At 41.7% G+C, this 16,225-nt stretch overlaps 6 non-coding genes across 6 annotated transcripts; 1 reads left to right on the forward strand and 5 right to left on the reverse strand.

The window, feature by feature from the left end:
* Nucleotides 1–387: 387 nt before the first annotated feature.
* Nucleotides 388–471, reverse strand: TRNAL-CAA. Its single transcript has one exon. It is a non-coding gene; the product is annotated as a tRNA-Leu (tRNA).
* Nucleotides 472–2,785: 2,314 nt separating this feature from the next.
* TRNAL-CAA lies at nt 2,786–2,869 on the reverse strand. The gene has a single exon. It is a non-coding gene; the product is annotated as a tRNA-Leu (tRNA).
* Nucleotides 2,870–3,390: 521 nt separating this feature from the next.
* TRNAK-CUU lies at nt 3,391–3,464 on the forward strand. The gene has a single exon. It is a non-coding gene; the product is annotated as a tRNA-Lys (tRNA).
* Nucleotides 3,465–3,922: 458 nt separating this feature from the next.
* Nucleotides 3,923–4,006, reverse strand: TRNAL-CAA. The gene has a single exon. It is a non-coding gene; the product is annotated as a tRNA-Leu (tRNA).
* A 1,015-nt stretch (nt 4,007–5,021) lies between these two features.
* TRNAL-CAA lies at nt 5,022–5,105 on the reverse strand. Its single transcript has one exon. It is a non-coding gene; the product is annotated as a tRNA-Leu (tRNA).
* Nucleotides 5,106–14,056: 8,951 nt separating this feature from the next.
* TRNAL-CAA lies at nt 14,057–14,140 on the reverse strand. The gene has a single exon. It is a non-coding gene; the product is annotated as a tRNA-Leu (tRNA).
* Nucleotides 14,141–16,225: the final 2,085 nt, after the last annotated feature.

Below are 16,225 nucleotides of genomic sequence, written 5' to 3' on the forward strand. Positions count from 1 at the left end.
TTGATTATAGTGGGTGTTTGTACTTCTTTCCAGTATATATTTTCAATCAACTTCGGTTTCTGACGGGTAAGATAGCTAACTCGAACTTCGAGATATTCTCAAAAATCATGTTTTATGGTAGGTAGGAAGTTCTTATCATTCGATAAACAATGATGCTTTTGGCCCAAAGCCTACAGTAGTAGATTTAATGCACTTTGGCTTGCATTTTGCCTCACAATAATATGAGATATCCAGAAGTGGGATTTGAACCCACGCCCTCTTATCATGTTTTATGGTAGGTTGGAAGTTCTTATCATTTGATAAAAACAATGATGCTTTCGGCCCAAAGCCTACCAATAGTAGATTTAATCCACTTTGGCTCGCATTTTGCCTCACAATAATATGAGATGTCAGAAGTGGGATTTGAACCCACACCCTCTTACGAGGACCAAAACTTGAGTCTAGCGCTTTAGACCACTCAGCCATCCTGCCTGCTAATGGTGTGTTCCCGGATTTGTTTGGGAGGGGAGTTTAGCGTTCCGTATATGGGTGTGTAAATGTCATCATAGTAGACGCGTTTTAAAACTGCGAGGCTGACGATGATACGTAACGGATTAAAATAGATAATATCTACTAATTGTTTGACAGAGGAACGAAACAATCCTAATAAGCGGCGAATCCGAAAGATATATTCTATTTTCAATAAAGTTATTATTGATGTTTATTCAGAAAAAATTGTTATTGAATAAAGTGAACTTTACGACCATTAATCTAAATCCAATAAACTAAGAACACTCTGGCTATAGTATGGCTATATAGTATGATTACTTGAACTATATGTAGAGACATAAAAGTGGATCAAGTCCAAGTATATAGTCAAAATGATCTATAGTATAAGGATAAGGCTGAGTACCTTATTCTGGGGACACTATGGATGCGGCCCACTTTTGTATATGATATAAACAATGTGATCACTAAATTGTACATGTGGAGACATGTGAGTGGGGGCGTCCTATGCAATGAGTATTGCATAAGATCGGACCATGAAGAAAATCACTCTCACTTTATAATGTCGTTTACTGTTGAGACTGATTTTCTTTTCATTCGATGACCTAGGTAACTCGATCTTAATCCTGAGCTAACCATGAACTCCTGTTCATTCGGAATTATCCTTAGATTTGCATGGGTGAGAGTGGCTCGAGTTCGCCGACTCAATAGGCCTCCCATTTCAGGGGTAAGACTGGGTGAATAGTTGGGGACGTGGGGTGCAAGATGGAATTCGCTCCTACCCACTTTTAAGAGAAGTAATTCCCTTAAGTACTGACTCCAGGTCTTGAACAAGGGGCCCCACCCACTCATTGGCCTGAGAGGGATTCGGTTTACTGGTTGGACCACAAACCAATTGTTCATAAGAGGATCAGTGGGACATAAGGAACAAGAAGTAACTTTAGGGGTAAAACGGCTAATTGACCCAACTCTAGTTACGAACAACCTGTGAAGGATCAACTTACTAATCATGGGTATATCAAATGGACAGAAATATATCTATAATGAGGGGAGTGCAACTACTAGGCTATAGTGGAGTGTCCTAGTAGTTAACGAATGTTGGTTAACAAGGTTAATGAGTTTAACCGGTTAATCTTGGATCGTTGGAGCCCACGATCTATAGGTCCATTAGGTCCCTCTGCTAGCTCATATCGGACTAAACCATAGAACAATGTGACAATTGAGTTCGAAGTGTTCGAATTCAAATTAGGGAATATGCGTTACATATATACGATATATTTAACCGTATTTTTGTTTTATTTACGAATTAAACAAAAAGAGATAATATGAGATATTTAAATAAGATTTAAATATCTTAATCAATTATGTGTCGGAATTGATTGGGATTGGCATTTGAATTAATATTAAATATTAATTAAGTAGTTTAATTAATCATTTAATATTACTTTAATTTGAAATTCATTATTCAAATTAATTGTTGAATTAAAATGAAGAAAGTCAAAATGTTGACTTCATTTAATGGAAAAAATCCATGTTAGTGGAATTTTGAGGTGTCAAAATTTGGTTTAACCAAACTTGCATGTTAGCCAAATAAACCCCACAAGTTTGAGTAGAATTTTGAGTGTCAAAATTTGGTTAACTCAAACATGCATGCTTGCCACATAATCCCAAACATTTGAGTGGAATTTTAAGTGTCAAAATTTGGTGATCTCAAATTTGCATGAACATGCAAACTTGGCTCTTTAAATAGAGTGATCATGGTACTTGGAAGGTCTTCTTCTTGGTGAAAAACCTTGAGAAAAACCTCTCACAAACACTCTCTTCACATATACAAAATCCCTCCCAAGTTTAGTCACTCACCGGATTCCACAATCCCGTTCTAAGGTCGGAGAATAGTGGAGAAGACACTAGTGGTGGTTCGAAACCGGTTCGTGAGGAAAAAGAAGTTTGAACTAGGAAAGGTTAGTATCTAAACTCATTAAGTTTTAGTACTTATGAACATGCTAGTTTTTTTACCATAATTGATGTTCTAAAAGTGCTTAAGATCCAAATTGCTTCCGCATGTGTTATATTAACACCATCATGTGCTTCTCTCTAGTATATATTTTCAATCAACTTCGGTTTGTGACGTGTAAGAGAACTAACACGAACTAGATATTCTAAAAAATCATGTTGCACTTTTAAAAAAGACTCGCGAGTCAACTGATGTTCAATGATGCTTTCGACACAAAGCCCACACACAACAGTAGTAGATTTAATCCACTTTGGCACGCATTTTGCCTCACAATATAATATGAGATGTCAGAAGTGGGATTTGAACCCACGCCCTCTTACGAGGACCAAAACTTGAGTCTGAAGCCTTAGACCACTCGACCACCCTGACTGCTAATGGTGTGTTCCCAGATTGGTTTGGGAGTGGAGTTTAGCATTCCGTATATGGGTGTGGTAATGTCATCATAGTAGACGCGTTTTAAAACTGCGAGGCTGACGACGATACGTAACGGATTAAAATAGATAATATCTACTAATTGTTTGAAAGAGGAGCGAAACAATTCTAATAAGTGGCAAAAACTTCTCTCTAATAGGCACTTTTTAAAACTGTGAGGCTGATGGCAATACCTAATGGGAAAAAATGGACAATGTCTGCTAGCAGTGCGCTTGGACTTTTACGAATGATATCACAGCTAGTCGCCAGGCAATGCGCTAGCGAGAGCACTTGACCCTCAGAAGGGGTGGATTGTGAGATCCCACATCGATTGGAGAGGTGAAGAAACATTTCTTACAAGGGTCGGATGACCTCTCCTTAGCAGATGTGGTTTAAAACCGTGAGGGTGACAGCGATACGTAACGAACGAAAGCAGACAATATCAACTATAGGTTACGTTGGATTGTAACAAATGATTGGCTAGAATAGCTCAGTTGGTTAGAGTGTGTGGTCCTTAACCACAAGGACAGAGGTTCAAGCCCTCCTTCTAGTGAACACATGAAGTATACATTATTATAATGGGTGTTTGTGTTTTCTCTCTAGTATATATTTTCAATCAACTCCGGTTTGTGACGTGTAAGAGAACTAACACGAACTAGATATTCTAAAAAATCATGTTTTGACACTTTTAAAAAAGACTCGCGAGTCAACTGATGTCCACCATGGTAGGAAGTTCTTATCATTCGATAAACAATGAATGATAAAACAATGATGCTTTCGACACAAAGCCCACACACAACGGTAGTAGTAGATTTAATCCATTTTGGCACGCGTTTTGCCTCATAATATGAGATGTCAGAAGTGGGATTTGAACCCACGCCCCTCTTATCATGTTTTATGGTAGGTTGGAAGTTCTTATCATTTGATAAAACAATGATGCTTTCGACACAAAGCCTACAATAGTAGATTTAATCCACTTTGTCTCGCATTTTGCCTCACAATAATATGAGATGTCAGAAGAGGGATTTGAACCCACGCCCTCTTACGAGGACCAAAACTTGAGTCTGGCGCCTTAGACCACTCGGCCATCCTGACTGTTAATGCTGTATTCCCGGATTTGTTTGAGAGGGGAGTTTAGCGTTCCGTATATGGGTGTGTAAATGTCATCATAGTAGACGCGTTTTAAAACTGCGAGGCTGACGATGATACGTAACGGATTAAAATAGATAATATCTACTAATTGTTTGACAGAGGAACGAAACAATCCTAATAAGCGGCGAAAACCTTTCTCTAATAGGCGCACTTTAAAACTGTGAAGCTAATGACAATACCTAATGGAAAAAAATTGACAATGTCTGCTAGCAGTGCGCTTGGACTTTTACGAATGATATCAGAGCTAGTCACCAGGCGATGCGCCAGTGAGGACGCTTGGCCTTCAAAAGGGGTGGATTGTGAGATCCCATATCAATTGGAGAGGTGAAGAAACATTTCTTACAAGGGTCGGATAACCTCTCCTTAGCAGATGCGGTTTAAAACTGTGAGGGTGACAACGATACGTAACGAACGAAAGCAGACAATATCAACTATTGGTGGCCTTGGATTGTAACAAATGATTGACTGGCATAGCTCAGGTTCAAGCCCTTCTTCTAGCAAACCCAATGAAGCATACAATATTATAATGGGTGTTTGTGCTTCTCTCTAGTATATATTTTCAATCAACTCCGGTTTGTGACGTGTAAGAGAACTAACACGAACTAGATATTCTAAAAAATCATGTTTTGACACTTTTAAAAAAGACTCGCGAGTCAACTGATGTCCACCATGGTAGGAAGTTCTTATCATTCGATAAACAATGAATGATAAAACAATGATGCTTTCGACACAAAGCCCACACACAACGGTAGTAGTAGATTTAATCCATTTTGGCACGCGTTTTGCCTCATAATATGAGATGTCAGAAGTGGGATTTGAACCCACGCCCCTCTTATCATGTTTTATGGTAGGTTGGAAGTTCTTATCATTTGATAAAACAATGATGCTTTCGACACAAAGCCTACAATAGTAGATTTAATCCACTTTGTCTCGCATTTTGCCTCACAATAATATGAGATGTCAGAAGAGGGATTTGAACCCACGCCCTCTTACGAGGACCAAAACTTGAGTCTGGCGCCTTAGACCACTCGGCCATCCTGACTACTAATGGTGTGTTCTCGTATTGGTTTGGGAGGGGAGTTTAGCATTCCGTATATGGGTGTGTAAATGTCATCATAGTAGACGCGTTTTAAAACTGCGAGGCTGACGACGATACGTAACGGATTAAAATAAATAATATCTACTAATTGTTTGAAAGAGGAACGAAACAATCCTAATAAGCGGCGAAAACCTTTCTCTAATAGGCGTGCTTTAAAACTGTGAGGCTAATGGCAATACCTAATGGAAAAAAATTGACAATGTCTGCTAGCAGTGCGCTTGGACTTTTACGAATGATATCAGAGCTAGTCAGCAGGTGATGCGCCAGTGAGGACGTTTGGCCCTCAAAAGCGGTGGATTGTGAGATCGCATATCAATTGGAGAGGTGAAGAAATATTTCTTACAAGGGTCGGATAACCTCTCCTTAGTTGATGCGGTTTAAAACCGTGAGGGTGACAGCGATACGTAACAAACGAAAGCAGACAATATCAACTATTGGTGGCCTTTGATTATAACAAATGATTGGCTGGAATAGCTTAGTTAGTTAGAGCGTGTGGCTATTAACCACAAGGTCGGAGGGGTGGAGGTTCAAGCCCCTCCTTCTATCTAGCGAACCCATTGAAGCATACTTAATTATAATTGGTGTTTGTGCTTCTCTCTAGTATATATTTTTAATCAACTTTGGTTTGTGACGTGTAAGAGAACTAACTCGAACTTCCAAATATTCTCAAAAATCGTATTATGACACTTTTAGAGACATGGAGAGCGGTAGGAAGTTCTTATCATTCGATAAAGAGTGATGCTTTCGACCCAAAGCACTAGTAGTAGATTTAATCCACTTTAACTCGCATTTTGCCTTACAATAATATGAGATTAAAAGTGGAATTTGAACCCACGCCCTCTTACGAGGACCAGAACTTGAGTCAGGCGCCTTAGACCACTTAGCCATCCTAACTGCTAATGATGTGTTCTCGGATTGGTTTAGGAGGGGAGTTTAGCATTCCGTATATGGGTGTGTAAATGTTATCATAGTAGACGCGTTTTAAAACTGCGAGGCTAACGACGATACGTAACGGATTAAAATAGATAATATCTACTAATTGTTTGACAGAGGAACGCAAAATCCTAATAAGCGGCGAAAACCTTTCTCTAATAGGCACGCTTTAAAACTGTGAGGCTAATAGCAATACCTAATGGAAAAAAATTGACAATGTCTGCTAGCAGTGCGCTTGGACTTTTACGAATGATATTAGAGCTAGTCACCAGGCGATGCGCCAGTGAGGACGCTTGGCCCTCAAAAGGGATGGATTGTAAGATCTCATATCAATTGGAGAGGTGAAGAAACATTTCTTACAAGGGTCGGATAACCTCTTCTTAGTAGATGCGGTTTAATACCGTGAGGGTGACAGCGATACGTAATGAACGAAAGCAGACAATATCAACTATTGGTGGCCTTGCATTGTAACAAATGATTTACTGGAATAGCTCAGTTGGTTAAAGCGTGTGTTCCTTAACCATAAGGTCGGAGTTTTAAGCCCTCCTTTGAGCGAACCCAATGAAGCCTACTGTATTACAATGGGTGTTTGTGCTTCTCTCTAGTATATAGTTTCAATTAACACAATGGGTGTTTGTGCTTCTCTCTAGTATATAGTTTCAATTAACACAATGGGTGTTTGTGCTTCTCTCTAGTATATAGTTTCAATTAACTTCGGTTTGTGGCGTGTAAGAGAACTAACTCGAACTTCCAGATATTCTAAAAAATTGTGTTTTGAGACTTTTAAAAAACACTCAAAGTTCTTATCATTCGATAAAGAGTGATGCTTGGTGTCACGGTCATGCTCGTCCAGGGCATGTCGCCCATGGCCGCATGCCCATGACAAGCCAAACCCTTGTCATGTCTTTTCATTCTAGTATTTTTTCTTTGTAATTCTAAGGCGTATGACGCCTCAAAAATATCATGTCTAGGCCTGCCAGACTTAAAATGGCTCAGAATGTACTATAGGAGGATATGACTAGTGTCAACTTCTCCCTACCCAAGGTTATATATGCTAAGCCGTTGTTATCTTTCTCTTGCTTGCTTATATAACGTCTCTTTCCAAAATCTCTCTTTCCAAAATCTCTCTCTCTCCTCGTTTTCTAAAACCTTCTTTTAAAATCGAGGCTAGAGGCTCGATCATACGTCGCTTGGCCGTAGGCGACGCAAGAACAAATTGGCTTAAGCTCACTTGTCGCTGGAAAGTGAGTGCCGCACAATCGCTAGTCTGCTGCCTTCGAAAGCGCGATTGTGTCAAGTGGTATCAGAGCTTTGTTAGCTCCGTAACATCATAAAGACCGAGATCATGTCGACGTCAAAGTCGACACCCAAAGCACAAGCCGATCGGCTTACGCTAATAGAGGAGGAAATGCTGTTCCTCAAAGAAGTCCCTGACACGCTACGGTTCCTGGAAAAGCGGGTGACCGAACTGAGTGAGAAAGTCTTAGAAGTCGACGCAATGGGCAACCGCCTGGATGGGTTGCCAATCGCAGAACTGATGTTTCGAGTGACCTCGCTCGAAGAAAGAGTTGCTCCTACGAGCAGCCCAAAACCGTCTGGTAGTCCGGATACCTCTGTCGCGCACAAAGAGGGACGTGGCGAAGAGTTCGACGTACTACAAAATACAATGATGAGTTTGTTCAATGGATTAGCTGATGAATTTAGAACAACAATCGACGACCTCCAAGAAAGGATGGCCGCCATGAGCACTCGAATTGAAGTGACCATGAAAGCTGTGGAGGGCGTCATGGCTGGGCAAACTAATGCAGGATCCAACAAACTAAGGTTCCCAGACCCTAGAGCTTTCAAAGGGAATCGGGACGCCAAAGAGTTGGAGAACTTCATCTTTGATGTCGAACAGTACTTCAAAGCCACGACGGCTTGTACCGACGACAAGAAGGTGACCGTAGCCGCGATGTATCTCATAGACGACGCCAAACTATGGTGGCGTACGAAGGTGCAAGACATCGAGGATGGGTTGTGCACCATCGATTCATGGAAGGACCTCAAGAGAGAGTTGAGGGAACAATTCCTCCCTGAAAACGCAGGACATATAGCAATGGAGAAAATAGTAGCCATGAAACACACTGGAAACATACGGGACTATGTTAGACAGTTCTCAACCCTGATGCTGGATATCAGGGGCACAGCAGAGAAGGACAAGATGTTCTTCTTTATAAATGGGCTACAGCCATGGGCCAAAACAAAGATACATGAGAACAGGGTCCAAACCCTAGCTGTCGCAATGGCCTGCGTCGAGAGACTCGTAGACTGTGGGAACGAAGCAGGATCCCAAAGAAGAGCGACACCAGCCCCAAACAATGGGGGCAAAACATACAGGCCCCCAGGCCATCGAAATGGAAGCCCCAACAGACCGAGCGGATGGACGGATAGACCTCCTCAGAACAATCAAGCGGGAACATCTTGAGGGCCTTACCATCAAAAGAACCACCCGACGACGCCTTTGCAATGCATACTGTGTAAAGGCCCCCACAAGGTATCCTACTGTCCTCATCGGGCCTCTCTCACTGCACTCCAAGTGTCCATTCAAGAGAGCAATGAGGCAAGGGTTGAGACTTTGCTAGACAAGAAGGAAGATCACGACAACCCCCGAATGGGCGCACTCAAATTCTTGTCAGCCCTCCAACGGAAAGTCGAACTGAAGGAGATAATAGAGAAAGGGCTCATGTTCGTAGATGCTACAATAAACTCTCGACCGAGCAAGAGCACTCTGATAGACTCTGGAGCAATCCACAACTTCATTGCCGATCAAGAAGCCAGAAGATTGGGACTCACCATAGGAAAGGACCCGGGGAAAATGAAAGCTGTCAACTCCGAGGCCTTGCCTATTATGGGAGTCTCCAAAGGAGTCCTCTTCAAAATAGGGGATTGGACTGGAGAGCTAGACCTTGTCGTGGTTCGAATGGACGACTTCGACGTGGTACTCGGGATGGAGTTCCTCCTAGAACACAAGATCATCCCAATGCCATTGGCAAAATGCTTGGTGATCACCGACCGCAACCCCACAGTAATACCTGCAAGCATCAAGCAACCAGGTAATCTTCGAATGATCTCGGCTATACAGCTGAAAAGGGGACTCGCACGAGAGGAACCCACATTCATGGTCATACCACTGATAGAAGAAGCAACCACCGAAGAGACTCTCCCAGAGGAAATCAAGGAAGTACTAAACAGCTATACCGACATAATGCCAGGGAGCCTACCCCAAACACTACCACCTCATCGAGGCATTGACCATGAAATCGAACTCCTCCCTGGGTTAAACCGCCAGCGAAGAACGCATACCGGATGGCTCCGCCCAAGCTAGCCGAATTGAGGAAACAACTGGATGAGTTGCTGAAGGCGGGATTCATTCGCCCGACAAAGACGCCTTATGGAGCCCCCGTACTGTTCCAGAAGAAGAAGGATGGGACGTTGCGTCTGTGCATAGACTATAGAGCCTTAAACAAGGTGACGGTACGCAACAAATATCCTCTGCCGATAATATCCGACTTGTTCGACCAACTTCACGGGGCAGTACTTCACGAAGTTGGACTCACGATCAGGATATTATCAAGTACGTATTGCCGAAGGGGACGAACCCAAGACGACGTGCGTAACAAGATATGGGGCCTTTGAATTCCTAGTAATGCCCTTTGGCTTGACAAACGCCCCAGCTACGTTCTGCACGTTGATGAACCAGGTTTTCTACGAATACCTGGATCAGTTCGTCATAGTATACCTCGACGACATCGTTTTTTACAACACAACCCTCGAGGAACACAAAGTGCACTTAAAACTAGTGTTTGACAAGCTCCGACAGAACCAGCTGTATGTGAAGAAAGAGAAATGTGCATTCGCACAAACATGCATCAACTTCCTTGGACATGTCGTCAGATGTGGACAAATTAGTATGGATAGCGACAAGATAAAAGCTATCCAAGAATGGAAAGTTCCTACTTCCGTATCTAAGTTGCGGTCCTTCTTAGGACTAGCAAACTACTATAGGCGGTTCGTCGAAGGGTTTTCACGACGAGCCGCCCCATTGACAGAACTGTTGAAGAAAGACCACCCTTGGTCGTGGTCGAATGATTGTCAAATGGCCTTTGAAAATCTGAAAACAACCATGACGAGGGGTCCTGCCCTCAGGCTGGTAGATGTCACAAAGCCATTTGAAGTAGAAACCGATGCTTCCGACTTTGCCCTAAGTGGGGTCCTTATTCAAGAAGGCCACCCCATCGCTTACGAAAGTCGAAAGCTCAATGATGCCGAACGAAGATACACTGTCTCCGAGAAAGAAATGCTGGCTGTAGTCCATTGCCTTCGAGTCTGGAGACAGTACCTCTTAGGATCACAGTTCGTAGTGAAGATAGATAACAGTGCCACTTGCCACTTCTTTGATCAACCAAACTTAACAGCAAAACAAGCCCGGTGGCAGGAGTCGCTGGCCGAGTTCGACTTCAAGTTCAAACACAAAGCAGGAAAGAGTAATCAAGCAGCCGACGCGTTGAGTCGGAAGGGCGAACATGCGGCCCTGTGCATGTTAGCCCATATTCATTCAAGTAAGATCGATGGATCGATGCGCGACATCATCAAGGAACATCTACACAAAGACCCATCGGCCAAAGCTGTCGTCGAACTAGCTAAAGCCGGAAAAACACGACAGTTTTGGGTTGAGGGGGACCTTCTGATAACCAAAGGAATCAGATTGTATGTCCCAAGAATAGGGGAACTAAGAAAGAAGCTCATTCAGGAATGTCATGATACCTTATGGGCCGGACACCCTGGGTGGCAAAGAACATACGCCCTAATAAAGAAGGGGTACTTCTGGCCAAACATGCGAGACGACATCATGCAATACACCAAGACGTGTCTCATCTGCCAACAGGATAAGGTCGAGAAAGCCAAGGTCTCTGGACTCTTGGAACCTTTACCTGTGCCAACTAGACCCTGGGAAAGTGTGTCTCTGGACTTCATAACACACCTCCCAAAAGTCGGGGAATACGACGCCATCTTGGTTATTGTAGACCGGTTCTCAAAATATGCGACATTCATCCCCACTCCCAAATTATGCTCGGCAGAACTCACAGCCCAACTGTTTTTCAAACACGTTGTAAAGCTATGGGGCATTCCGTCGAGCATCATCAGTGATAGAGATGGCAGATTCATTGGGACATTCTGGACTGAGTTATTCGCTTTCTTGGGAATAATCTTAAATATCTCCTCGAGTTATCACCCTCAAACCGATGGACAGACAGAACGGTTCAATTGCTTGCTCAAAGAATACTTACGTCACTTCGTCGACGCTCGCCAAAAGAACTGGATACAATTGTTAGATGTCGCCCAATTTTGCTTCAATTGTCAAACAAGCTCGTCTACAGGGAAGAGTCCCTTCGAAATTGTAAGTGGACGACAACCGGCCTTACCCCATATTATTGATCACCCTTATGCAGGAAAAAACCCTCAAGCTCACAACTTTACAAGAGAATGGAAGCAGACGACAGATATAGCCCGAGCATATTTAGAGAAAGCTTCCAAGCATATGAAGAAATGGGCGGACAAGAAGCGTCGCCCCCTGCAATTTCGGGCAGGAGATCAAGTCCTTATCAAGCTGAGACCAGAACAGATCAGATTTCGTAGCCGAAAGGACCAGAGACTAGTTCGAAAATATGAAGGCTCGGTTGAAGTCCTTAAAAAGATCGGGGTTACCTCCTACCGAGTTGCACTACCCGCATAGATGAAAATTCACCCCGTCATTCATGTGAGCAACTTGAAGCCCTATCACCCTGATCCAGACGACGACCAACGAAATGCAACCACAAGACCGAGCATCGACCTGAAGCAGAAAGAAACAAAAGAAGTAGAAGAGATCCTAGCCGACAGGGTTAGGAAGATAGGAAGACCTGTACGGACGATTCGTGAATTCCTGGTCAAATGGAAGAATCTCCCTACAGAGGAAACTAGCTGGGAACGCGCCGAAGATCTGAACTCCGCCGCTACCCACATTGCAAGGTTTGAAAGTAGTCGGTTGACGGGGTCGTCAACCAATTAGGTGGGGGAGGATGTCACGGTCATGCTCGTCCAGGGCATGTCGCCCATGGCCGCATGCCCATGACAAGCCAAACCCTTGTCATGTCTTTTCATTCTAGTATTTTTCCTTTGTAATTCTAAGGCGTAGCCTCAAAAATATCATGTCTAGGCCTGCCAGACTTAAAATGGCTCAGAATGTACTATAGGGGATATGACAGACTTAAAATGGCTCAGAATGTACTATAGGGGTATATGACAAGACTTAAAATGGCTCAGAATGTACTATAGGGGTATATGACAGACTTAAAATGGCTCAGAATGTACTATAGGGGGATATGACTAGTTGTCAACTTCTCCCTACCCACTACCCAAGGTTATATATGCTAAGCCGTTGTTATCTTTCTCTTGCTTGCTTATTCTCTCTCTCTCCTCATTTTCTAAAACCTTCTTTTAAAACCGAGGCTAGAGGCTCGATCATATTGTCAACTTCTCCCTACCCAAGGTTATATATGCTAAGCCGTTGTTATCTTTCTCTTGCTTGCTTATTCTCTCTCTCTCCTCATTTTCTAAAACCTTCTTTTAAAACCGAGGCTAGAGGCTCGATCATATTGTCAACTTCTCCCTACCCAAGGTTATATATGCTAAGCCGTTGTTATCTTTCTCTTGCTTGCTTATTCTCTCTCTCTCCTCATTTTCTAAAACCTTCTTTTAAAACCGAGGCTAGAGGCTCGATCATATTGTCAACTTCTCCCTACCCAAGGTTATATATGCTAAGCCGTTGTTATCTTTCTCTTGCTTGCTTATTCTCTCTCTCTCCTCATTTTCTAAAACCTTCTTTTAAAACCGAGGCTAGAGGCTCGATCATGTTATCTTTCTCTTGCTTGCTTATTCTCTCTCTCTCCTCATTTTCTAAAACCTTCTTTTAAAACCTCGATCATGTTATCTTTCTCTTGCTTGCTTATTCTCTCTCTCTCCTCATTTTCTAAAACCTTCTTTTAAAACCTCGATCATGTTATCTTTCTCTTGCTTGCTTATTCTCTCTCTCTCCTCATTTTCTAAAATCTTCTTTTAAAACTGAGGCTAGAGGCTCGATCATGTTATCTTTCTCTTGCTTGCTTATTCTCTCTCTCTCCTCATTTTCTAAAACCTTCTTTTAAAACCTCGATCATGTTATCTTTCTCTTGCTTGCTTATTCTCTCTCTCTCCTCATTTTCTAAAACCTTCTTTTAAAACCTCGATCATGTTATCTTTCTCTTGCTTGCTTATTCTCTCTCTCTCCTCATTTTCTAAAACCTTCTTTTAAAACCTCGATCATGTTATCTTTCTCTTGCTTGCTTATTCTCTCTCTCTCCTCATTATTCTCTCTCTCTCCTCATTTTCTAAAACCTTCTTTCTCTTGCTTGCTTATTCTCTCTCTCTCCTCATTTTCTAAAACCTTCTTTTAAAACCTCGATCATGTTATCTTTCTCTTGCTTGCTTATTCTCTCTCTCTCCTCATTATTCTCTCTCTCTCCGATCATGTTATCTTTCTCTTGCTTGCTTATTCTCTCTCTCTCCTCATTATTCTCTCTCTCTCCTCATTTTCTAAAACCTTCTTTTAAAACCTCATGTTTTATCTTTCTCTTGCTTGCTTATTCTCTCTCTCTCCTCATTTTCTAAAACCTTCTTTTAAAACCGAGGCTAGAGGCTCGATCATACGTCGCTTGGCCGTAGGTGACGCAAGAACAAATTGGCTTAAGCTCACTTGTCGCTGGAAAGTGAGTGTCGCACAATCGCTAGTCCGCTGCCTTCGAAAGCGCGATTGTGTCACTTGGCTTGCACCCCAAAGCCCACAACAGTAGTAGTAGATTTAATCCACTTTGGCTCGCATTTTTCCTCACAATAATATGAGATGTAAGAAGTGGGATTTGAACCCACACCCTCTTACGAAGACCAAAACTTGAGTCTAGCGCCTTAGACCACTCGGCCATCCTAACTGCTAATGGTGTGATCCCGGATTGGTTTTGGAGGGGAGTTTAGCATTCCGTATATGGGTGTGTAAATGTCATCATAGTAGACGCGTTTTAAAACTGCGAGGCTGACGATGATATGTAACGGATTAAAATAGATAATATCTACTAATTGTTGGACAGAGGAACGAAACAATCTTAATAAGTTGCAAAAACCTTTCTCTAATAGGAGCGTTTTAAAACTGTGAGGCTGATGGCAATACCTAATGGAAAAAATTGACAATGTCCGCTAGCAGTACACTTAGACTTTTACGAATGATATCAGAGCTAGTCACCAGGCGATGCGCTAATGAGAACGCTTGGCCCTCAAAAGGGGTGGATTGAGAGATTTCATATCGATTGCAGAGGTGAAGAAACATTTCTTACAAGGGTCGGATAACCTCTCTTTAGTAGATGCGGTTTAAAACTGTGAGGGTGACAACGATACGTAACGAACGAATGCAGACAATATCAACTACCGGTGGTCTTTGATTGTAACAAATGATTGACTGGAATAGCTCAGTTGGTTGTTAACCACAAGGTCGGAGGTTTAAGCCCTCCTTCTAGCGAAGCTAATAAAGCATACTTTATTATAATATGGGTGTTTGTGCTTCTCTCTAGTATATTTTATTCACTTTGGCTCGCGTTTTACCTCACAATAATATGAGATGTCAAAAGTTGGATTTTAGAACCCACGCCCCGACCAAAACTTGAGTCTAGTTCCTTAGACCCACTCAAACAACAATAAAGGAGAAACTGGTGCCTTAAACACTCAAACAACAATAAGGGAGAAACTGGTGCCTTAAACACTCAAACAAAAATAAGGGAGAAGGCGTCTAACTTAAACACAGGCGTCTAACTTAAACACTCAAACAACAATAAGGGAGAAACTGGTGCCTTAAACACTTAAACAACAATAAGGGAGAAACTGGTGCCTTAAACACTCAAACAAAAATAAGGGAGAAGGCGTCTAACTTAAACACTCAAACAACAATAAGGGAGAAACTGGTGCCTTAAACACTCAAACAAAAATAAGGGAGAAGGCGTCTAACTTAAACACTCAAACAACAATAAGGGAGAAACTGGTGCCTTAAACACTCAAACAACAATAAGGGAAAAGGCGTCTAACGTGAAAATTTGGCTCAGCATCAGCCTCACAACTATATAAAGATGTCAAAAATGGGATATAAACTCACGCCCTCTTAACCAGAATTTGAGACGGGCGCCTTAGACCCCAAATTTGAGGCTGATGCCTTAAACACTCAAACAACAATAAGGGAGAAAGCGTCTAACGTGAATTGCCACTGGTACATCACCAGGTAAACTTTTTTTTGGTTTGGTTTTTTATCATTTCTCAAATTTCGCTTAATTAATCTTAATCATACTCATTAGAATAATCCTACCTTCAGTGTTAAGACCAGTGGCCACATACTTCCATGCATTCTTGAACCGGAGGCATATTTATAAACTTACTACTCTTAGATCATTTATGTTCATCAAATGACATGACAACTTGCTTCATAATTCAATTCCAAGATCACAACATGCTCAAAAGGACAAATATAGTTTCTTATTTGAAAAGAAATCAACGATCTATTGTATGGATTCAACCAAATTTCCCTACTAAGTACCACAGTTTGATTGCAAGTACATGAAAAGTTGAATGAAATTTGAAAACAACCCTTCTCAAACTCTTCCATGCCAACCTAAGATTTTGAATTGATAAACAAAATTATGGATTACACTTTGAGAATTCTGAGGTAGGAGTTCATGGACCAGTTGAATTGATGGAGAAACAATAATGAATTTGTTACAAGGTTGGTTTAGAGGGTGAAAAGTCTAAATTTTTCAATCCCAATTGTCAATAAAGGGAGCCCTGGAACTGCCGCAATCTCCCATTGAATAAAATTTTCGTTTGGTATAAGGTAATGGATCGTTTCAGTTTTGAAGTGTTCTTGTTAGTATAATAATTTGAAATGTTCATAAATTTATTTTTTATTATTATTATTATTATTATTATTTTTTTTTTTTTTTTTTTTTTTTTTTTTTTTTTTTTTTTTTTTTTTTTTTTTT

Source organism: Cucurbita moschata, unplaced genomic scaffold, assembly GCF_002738365.1.
Source record: "Cucurbita moschata cultivar Rifu unplaced genomic scaffold, Cmos_1.0 Cmo_Scf00095, whole genome shotgun sequence".
NCBI classification, from domain to species: Eukaryota; Viridiplantae; Streptophyta; class Magnoliopsida; order Cucurbitales; family Cucurbitaceae; genus Cucurbita; species Cucurbita moschata.